The sequence below is a fragment of the Esox lucius genome, chromosome 4, assembly GCF_011004845.1.
Source record: "Esox lucius isolate fEsoLuc1 chromosome 4, fEsoLuc1.pri, whole genome shotgun sequence".
NCBI classification, from domain to species: Eukaryota; Metazoa; Chordata; class Actinopteri; order Esociformes; family Esocidae; genus Esox; species Esox lucius.
In genome coordinates this window covers 34,437,806-34,446,696 of record NC_047572.1, presented here as the reverse complement: position 1 = coordinate 34,446,696, position 8,891 = coordinate 34,437,806, and the positions used below count along the sequence as shown (strand labels likewise).

At 43.1% G+C, this 8,891-nt stretch overlaps 1 long non-coding RNA gene across 1 annotated transcript; it reads right to left on the bottom strand.

The window, feature by feature from the left end:
• Positions 1 to 646: 646 nt before the first annotated feature.
• LOC117594374 lies at positions 647 to 8,661 on the bottom strand. Its single transcript, XR_004575646.1, has 2 exons — positions 8,466 to 8,661; positions 647 to 872 (listed from the first exon to the last, which is right to left on the bottom strand). It is a non-coding gene; the product is annotated as an uncharacterized LOC117594374 (long non-coding RNA).
• Positions 8,662 to 8,891: the final 230 nt, after the last annotated feature.

The following is an 8,891-nucleotide window of genomic DNA, read 5'->3' as shown; positions in this document are numbered from 1 at the left end:
TGGTTATACCAGAGTTAGTCCAGATGTTACTCTATGTGGTTATTCCAGAGGTAGTCCAGGGGTTGCAATGCACATTTATTCCAGAGGTAGTCCAGGTGTTGCTTTGCACAGTTATTGTAGAGGTAGTCCAGGTGTTGCTATGCACGGTTATTCCAGAGGTAGTCCAGGTGTTGCTATGCACGGTTATTCCAGGAGCTGTAACTGAATAAATATTGCTCTGTGTTTGTAATATAGTTATTCAAGGTGTTGCACAGTGCAGCTTTAACTGAGTTAGTCCAGGTTTTGCTCAGTGCAGCTTTAACTGAGTTAGTCCAGGTGTTGCTCAGTGCAGTTGTAACTGAGTTAGTCCAGGTTTTGCTCAGTGCAGCTGTAACTGAGTTAATTCAGGTTTTGCTCAGTGCAGCTTTAACTGAGTTAGTCCAGGTGTTGCTCAGTGCAGCTTTAACTGAGTTAGTCCAGGTTTTGCTCAGTGCAGCTTTAACTGAGTTAGTCCAGGTGTTGCTCAGTGCAGCTTTAACTGAGTTAGTCCAGGTTTTGCTCAGTGCAGCTTTAACTGAGTTAGTCCAGGTGTTGCTCAGTGCAGCTTTAACTGAGTTAGTCCAGGTGTTGCTCAGTGCAGCTTTAACTGAGTTAGTCCAGGTGTTGGTCAGTGCAGCTTTAACTGAGTTAGTCCAGGTGTTGCTCAGTGCAGCTTTAACTGAGTTAGTCCAGGTTTTGCTCAGTGCAGCTTTAACTGAGTTAGTCCAGGTGTTGCTCTGTGTTATTATAAAAGGCTTAGTCCAGGTGTTGCTCTACGTGATTGTAACTAAGTCCAGGTGTTGCTCTGTGTGGTTTTCCTATTCAGATCCAGTCCCAGTCTGCCCTCAGTTCTCCTGAAAGACAACTTACAGTAATTATCTAAGTTCTTGGCAGGTTACTAACCAGCATAAAGAACTAAAACATGTTACTAACTAGTACATTAAACTAAATGTTTTTTAATAAAATATATGAAATGATACAGACTGTCCCAACCTACTACTGCTTCATCCTCATCCTCCCCCAACATCCCCAATACACACACATCTTCCCCCAACATCCCCAATACACACACATCTTCCCCCAACATCCCCAATACACACACATCTTCCCCCAACATCCCCAATACAAACACATCTTCCCCCAACATCCCCAATACAAACACATCCTCCCCCAACATCCCCAATACACACACATCCTCCCCCAACACCCCCAATACACACACATCCTCATACCACCCCCCCAGATACACACATCCTTATACAATCCTCACACAGACACACCCAGCCTTACCCAACTTCACCCAACATCATCCAGTTTTATACTGTCTCACCTAGACACACCCATTCTTATCTAACCTCAGTCATCCAGACTTATCCAGCCTCATCCCACCTTGTCAGCATAGTATAGCACAGTATAGTATAGTGTTTTGTCAGCATAGTATAGCATAGTATAGTATAGTGTTTTGTAGTGTATTGTAGTGTAGTATAGTGTTTTGTAGTGTAGTGTAGTGTAGTGTAGTATAGTATAGTATAGTGTGTTGTAGTGTAGTATAGTATAGTATAGTGTAGATCAGTGGTTGTTGATATAATTTATTTCTGTGTTTTGCATATTGCTTTTCTATCAAAGGCAGGTGATTTCCTGCTATACATACCTACACACAAACATGCACATGAGCACACACACAGACACACAAACACACACACACAGACAAACAGACACAGAGACACACACACACAGACACACACAGACACAAACACAGACACACACACACACACGCAGACACACACACACAAACTCACACACACACAAAGACACACACACTCACAGATACACACACACAGACACATGCACACACACAAAGACCACACACACACACGGCAGCTGCATTCAAATGCCTTCCACTGACAGGTTATAATAAAGGAAGTGATGTCCATTAACAGTGTAGTGAGGTGTGAAACAACAAGACTGACTACATATTTACTGGAACAGCTCTGTATAGTGAGTGTTAAACTGCAGAGACTGGCTACATAGTTACTGGAACAGCTCTGTATGACAAGTTTAAACACAAGTTCAGCCTGTCACTAGAAAAATGCATAGTCTCACAGACATATTCAGCCTGTCACTAGAACAATGCACCGTCTCACTGACATATTCAGCCTGTCACTAGAACAATGCACCGTCTCACTGACATATTCAGCCTGTCACTAGAACAATGCACTGTCTCACTGACATATTCAGCCTGTCACTAGAACAATGCACCATCTCACTGACATATTCAGCCTGTCACTAGAGCAGTGCACCGTCTCACTGACATATTCAGCCTGTCACTAGAACAATGCACCATCTCACTGACATATTCAGCCTGTCACTAGAACAATGCACCATCTCACTGACATATTCAACCTGTCACTAGAACAGTGCATTGTCTCACTGACATATTCAGCCTGTCACTAGAACAATGCACTGTCTCACTGACATATTCAGCCTGTCACTAGAACAATGCACCATCTCACTGACATATTCAGCCTGTCACTAGAACAATGCACCGTCTCACTGACATATTCAGCCTGTCACTAGAACAATGCACCATCTCACTGACATATTCAGCCTGTCACTAGAACAATGCACCGTCTCACTGACATATTCAGCCTGTCACTAGAACAATGCACCGTCTCACTGACATATTCAACCTGTCACTAGAACAGTGCACCGTCTCACTGACATATTCAGCCTGTCACTAGAACAATGCACAGTCTCACTGACATATTCAGCCTGTCACTAGAAAAATGCATCGTCTCACAGACATATTCAGCCTGTCACTAGAGCAGTGCACCGTCTTACTGACATATTCAGCCTGTCACTAGAACAATGCACCGTCTCACTGACATATTCAGCCTGTCACTAGAACAATGCACCATCTCACTGACATATTCAACCTGTCACTAGAACAATGCACCGTCTCACTGACATATTCAACCTGTCACTAGAGCAGTGCACCGTCTCACTGACATATTCAGCCTGTCACTAGAACAATGCACCGTCTCACTGACATATTCAGCCTGTCACTAGAACAATGCACCGTCTCACTGACATATTCAGCCTGTCACTAGAGCAGTGCACCGTCTCACTGACATATTCAGCCTGTCACTAGAGCAGTGCACTGTCTCACTGACATATTCAGCCTGTCACTAGAACAATGCACCATCTCACTGACATATTCAACCTGTCACTAGAACAGTGCATTGTCTCACTGACATATTCAGCCTGTCACTAGAACAATGCACCGTCTCACTGACATATTCAGCCTGTCACTAGAACAATGCACTGTCTCACTGACATATTCAGCCTGTCACTAGAACAGTGCATTGTCTCACTGACATATTCACCCTGTCACTAGAACAATGCACCGTCTCACTGACATATTCAGCCTGTCACTAGAACAATGCACCGTCTCACTGACATATTCAGCCTGTCACTAGAACAATGCACTGTCTCACTGACATATTCAGCCTGTCACTAGAACAATGCACCGTCTCACTGACATATTCAGCCTGTCACTAGAGCAGTGCACCGTCTCACTGACATATTCAGCCTGTCACTAGAACAATGCACCATCTCACTGACATATTCAGCCTGTCACTAGAACAATGTACCATCTCACTGACATATTCAACCTGTCACTAGAACAGTGCATTGTCTCACTGACATATTCAGCCTGTCACTAGAACAATGCACCGTCTCACTGACATATTCAACCTGTCACTAGAACAATGCACTGTCTCACTGACATATTCAGCCTGTCACTAGAACAGTGCATTGTCTCACTGACATATTCACCCTGTCACTAGAACAATGCACCGTCTCACTGACATATTCAGCCTGTCACTAGAACAATGCACCGTCTCATTGACATATTCAGCCTGTCACTAGAACAGTGCACCGTCTCACTGACATATTCAGCCTGTCACTAGAACAATGCACAGTCTCACTGACATATTCAGCCTGTCACTAGAAAAATGCATCGTCTCACAGACATATTCAGCCTGTCACTAGAGCAGTGCACCGTCTTACTGACATATTCAGCCTGTCACTAGAACAATGCACCGTCTCACTGACATATTCAGCCTGTCACTAGAACAATGCACCATCTCACTGACATATTCAACCTGTCACTAGAACAATGCACCGTCTCACTGACATATTCAACCTGTCACTAGAGCAGTGCACCGTCTCACTGACATATTCAGCCTGTCACTAGAACAATGCACCGTCTCACTGACATATTCAGCCTGTCACTAGAACAATGCACCGTCTCACTGACATATTCAGCCTGTCACTAGAACAATGCACCGTCTCACTGACATATTCAGCCTGTCACTAGAGCAGTGCACCGTCTCACTGACATATTCAGCCTGTCACTAGAGCAGTGCACTGTCTCACTGACATATTCAGCCTGTCACTAGAACAATGCACCATCTCACTGACATATTCAACCTGTCACTAGAACAGTGCATTGTCTCACTGACATATTCAGCCTGTCACTAGAACAATGCACCGTCTCACTGACATATTCAGCCTGTCACTAGAACAATGCACTGTCTCACTGACATATTCAGCCTGTCACTAGAACAGTGCATTGTCTCACTGACATATTCACCCTGTCACTAGAACAATGCACCGTCTCACTGACATATTCAGCCTGTCACTAGAACAATGCACCGTCTCACTGACATATTCAGCCTGTCACTAGAACAATGCACTGTCTCACTGACATATTCAGCCTGTCACTAGAACAATGCACCATCTCACTGACATATTCAGCCTGTCACTAGAACAGTGCACCGTCTCACTGACATATTCAGCCTGTCACTAGAACAATGCACCGTCTCACTGACATATTCAGCCTGTCACCTCATTTTTCTCCAATACACATTGAACAAGTCCATATCTTCAGACCTCAGTAATTGAAGTGTCAGTCATGGAAGAATCCCATGTTGCCTTGGAAAGTGACACGTGACCATTGACATTTCACCAGTTCACACTACAAAGATATTTAATCTCCAATGCAGATCTGGCAACAAGTCTTGTTCATCCAAATGAAAGTACAGTAGAGGAAATAATGCTTTTTTCCTCCTTAGATCTCTGGTATTGGGTTGGTTGTACAGCTCCCAAAGCATATCTGTGTAGAATAAAATAGGTGTTCTATGGCTTCTCCATCTTAATACAATTCCATATGGTTAGTAGAATCACAATGTAAGGGCATTGTTTTTACAAGGCTTTTCTCACCACATCCAAACTTCTCCAAACACATCCAAACACCTCCAAACTCCAGACTGTCAACCTAATAACTGCACTGTTCTGCATTAAAATGTTATGTTCACTATCTTGGCACTAACAGCACTATTTCACCAAGTAACATTTTCCCTAATTTATTTATTGACTTATTCATTTATTGACTTGTTTATTTTCCTTTAATTACATCATGCTGAGACTTGGGTCTTTTGCAATTGGAACTTCTATAACAGCAATGATAAAATAAACATACATATGTCAAATATAGATTACTAAAAATCCAAAATATAGATTACATTATAAAATGTGAAATAGAATTTCAAATTTCCAGTATTCAACACACGTGCGATAAGAAACACAATGAACAACAAAAAGGAAATGTATCAAACATTACATTTACATTACATTTCCTTTGGGGAGTGGGCTGTGTAAAAGCCCAAACCAGTTCTTTCTTGGGATATCACAGTAAGCCTGTAAGTTCCTGCTGTTCAGCCTTGTATACAAACATGAACCAATGTCTGGGCCTTCTGGATGTCAGGGAGTCCCAGCCAACTGAGATGTAGAAAAGACAATGATGAATTGGTATGTTTGCACCAGTGATAAAATGCAATGCTGCATGATAGACTCCATTGAGAGATTTCATTACCTATACTGATGCATGTCATGTCCTGCCCTGGTCCCCTCTGACCCGGTCCCCTCTGACCTGGTCCCCTCTGACCCGGTCCCCTCTGCCCTAGTCCCCTCTGACCTGGTCCTCTGGTCCACTCTGACCTGGTCCTCTGGTCCCCTCTGACTTGGTCCCCTCTGACCTAGTCCTCTGGTCCCCTCTGTCCTGGTCCTATGGTCCCCTCTGCCCTGGTCCCCTCTGACCTGGTCCCCTCTGACTTGGTCTCCTCTGGTCCCCTCTGCCCTGGTCTTCTGGTCTGCTCTGCCCTGGTCCTCTGGTCCCCTCTGCCTTGGTCCTCTGGTCCCCTCTGCCCTGGTCCCCTCTGACCTGGTCCCCTCTGACCTGGTCCCCTCTGACTTGGTCTCCTCTGGTCCCCTCTGCCCTGGTCTTCTGGTCCGCTCTGCCCTGGTCCTCTGGTCCCCTCAGCCCTGGTCCCCTAGTCCCCTCTGCCCTGGTCCCCTAGTCCCCTCTGACCTGGTAACCTCTGTTCCAATCACCTCTGTTTTGTTCTTCTGGTCCACTCTGACCTGGTCCCCTCTGCCCCGGTACCCTGGTCCCCTCTGACCTGGTCCCCTCTGCCCTGGTAACCTCAGTTCCAATCACCTCTGTTCTGGTCTTCTGGTCCACTCTGACCTGGTGCCCTGATTCCTCCTGTCCTGGTCCAGGGGGGTAGTCAGATTAGCAACGATAATTAGCAGCAACAACTTGGAGTAAACATTTCATATAGGCATTATCCTATAGGCAGTATCCTATAGGCAGTATCCTATAGGCAATAATAATTTGGTTAAGATCACTTGGTTAATCCAAAACACAAATCTTCTTTCTCCTGTTCCATTCTTTAGTCCATGAATGCTTTGGGTCATTGTTTTGTTGGAAGACCCATTTTCAGACCAGTTTATCTCCTTGGCTTATGGCCTGACGTTCTGTACCTCAGAATTCCTGGTTTCCTTCACAATGTTCAGTCGACCTGGTCCAGAAGACAAAAAGCTGCCCCAAATCTTGAAACTCCCACCAACATGCTTGACTGTCGGGAAGGTTCTATTGGTGGTAAAAGTTTAGGTGGTCACTGGTAAAGTTAAGACGGGCATTTTGGTTCTGTTTTGACAGCAGAGGCTTCTTCCTAGCGATCCTCCCATTAATGCCATGTCGATTCCTGGGTTCTTCTTATTGTTGACACATTCACAGTAACCTAAGATGCAGCTAGGGAGGTTTGCAAATAATGTTATGATCCAGATGTTATGTTTAAGTTGGCATTTGCCTGATTTATTATTTTGCTTGGGCTCTTGGGGATATTTTGGGGGCGTTCACTTAGGCAAGTTGTTGTCATGGTAAATCCTTTCAGCATGCTAATGGAGTTCAAATCATTTTGAGATGGTTGTATAGCCTTCTCCAGAATCACGACAACTTGGGGTTTTACTTATTTTTGTACATGCACTAATTACTTTTTAACATTGGTTTCCTATTGCATGTATAGTTTATTCTAAACCAACATGGAATTGGAGCCTATAAATCTGTTATTACAGATAAAAAAGGCTGGTTCTGATTAAATAAGGATTTCATGGTGAACACAAAAATATATATTACTGCACAAAGGGTTAACATACTTTCAGGCATTATTGTATTCAAGATGGTGTAACACTCCAAGAGATGTTTCATGTTATGTATGTTTACTTTGTAATTTTTACTATTGTTTGCTCTACAGTCATAAAGATGTATTTGTATGTAACATTTTTGAGAATATATTCAGTGAAACAGACCTTGGGAATTATCATCTAATATGGAAACAGATTCATCTCTTGCTTACTGCATTTTACATAATGCTTTTGATTGTCATATTCATGTGTAACTGAGTGTTGTCTTGCAGTTGTTCATGTCTTTGGCCAGGTCGCCATCTGAAACGAGATTCACTTCTCAATTCCCGTGCCAGTTTAAATAAAAGTTAAGCAGTAAAATAAAAGACAATTAATACACATGACATAATACACAATTCTATCGGGACCCATTTTGTCTCAACAGTGCCACTTTTACAAACGGGAATGGACATTCAACTAGCTATACCCTGCACTACATGTTAACTTTTCCCCTCTTCTCGGGACCTTGACCAAGTGAGCTGACACCATATCAATCTTATTTGAGACCAAACCTAACCATATTATAACATCTACACAAAACCTAAACCCTAACCCTAATACAACATCTACTCAACACCTAAATCCTAACCATATTATAACAAACACAAAACCTAACCCTAACCGTATTATAACATCTACTCAAAACCTAACCCTTAAGTCAAACATCCTTTTACTTCACATCAATTGATTAAAGATAAGGTTTTACGGTTGTCAGTCCCCACCAGGATAGTAAAACATGAACACACAGCCATGCACTCCACCAGATATCAGACATTCCACATGGTGACAAAACGAGACACACACATGCAAATACTCGCAAAAACACTAATGGAACTGTTCACAGTGCTGTTTCTTACCGGAGCCTGTCCTCTGAGTTCATTTGGAGGGAAACAGCTGAAAAATATCACATATCACACCAGCCTGTCTGACTTTTTCTCTCTCTTCTTTAAATGTCAGTCTGCTACTCACGGCCAGTATTAGGTTGGAAATTTTGTCTTACTAACTCTCTTTCTTTTTCTCTTTCTCTCTCTACTGTTTCACTCTCTTCCTGTCTCTCTATCTCATTCTGTCTCTGGCAGGAGTTGATCATTTCTCATGTGAGATTGGGGGTGTGGTTTAAAGTGGCTGGTAGAAACCATCCCTCTGGACCACTCGACATTCACTCTCTACAGGTAATATTAAATTCAGTTTAAAGGCATGGGAAACATTTGTTTACATTTTCAATTTAAGTGGGGAAAAAGCAATAATATATAACAGAAAGGAAAACTAAAAGAAACTAGGTA